Consider the following 741-nt stretch of genomic DNA (forward strand, 5'->3'; position numbering starts at 1 on the left):
GTGATAACTGTTCTTATTAGAAATTTACCTTAGAAGTTATATATTAGTAGCAGTAATTAGTATCTCTACTTTGATTTTAATTCCAATTAAGTTATAATTTATTTTTCTCATCATCATCAAACATGAATAAAATGGCAGATTTTTAGAATAAGGAGGCAATATTTTTTTGAGTTTTTAATATCGAGTTCTTAATAAGAAAAATTCTAATTAATTATATGTGGTGGCAATACTTTTTGTCTTCTGAATGAATGCTTGAACAGTGCATATTTTTGATATTGAATTTTATGAATGTTAAAATTGTTGGCTCCTGAAAGAATGATGAACAAGAGAAATGTTATTGATGATCTGAAAAATCATGAAAGTGATTCTTGAAGCAAGAAAAAGCAGTGAAAAAGCAAAAGCTTGTGCGAAAAAAAAAGGGAATAAAATAGAAAGAAAAAGAAAAAGCAAGCAGAAAAAGCCAATAGCCCTTAAAACCAAAAGGCAGGGGTAAAAAGGATCCAAAAGCTTTGAGCATCAATGGATAGGAGGGCCGAAGAAAATAAATCCAGGCCTAAGCGGCTAAATCAAGCTGTCCCTAACCATGTGCTTGTGGCATGCAGGTCCAAGTGAAAAGCTTGAGACTGAGTGGTTAAAGTTGTGATCCAAAGCAAGAAGAGTGTGCTTAAGAACTCTGGACACCTCTAATTGGGGACTTTAGCAAAGCTGAGTCACAATCTAAAAAGGTTCACCCAGTTATGT

This window comes from Arachis duranensis, chromosome 8, assembly GCF_000817695.3.
Source record: "Arachis duranensis cultivar V14167 chromosome 8, aradu.V14167.gnm2.J7QH, whole genome shotgun sequence".
In the NCBI taxonomy this organism is placed as follows: Eukaryota; Viridiplantae; Streptophyta; class Magnoliopsida; order Fabales; family Fabaceae; genus Arachis; species Arachis duranensis.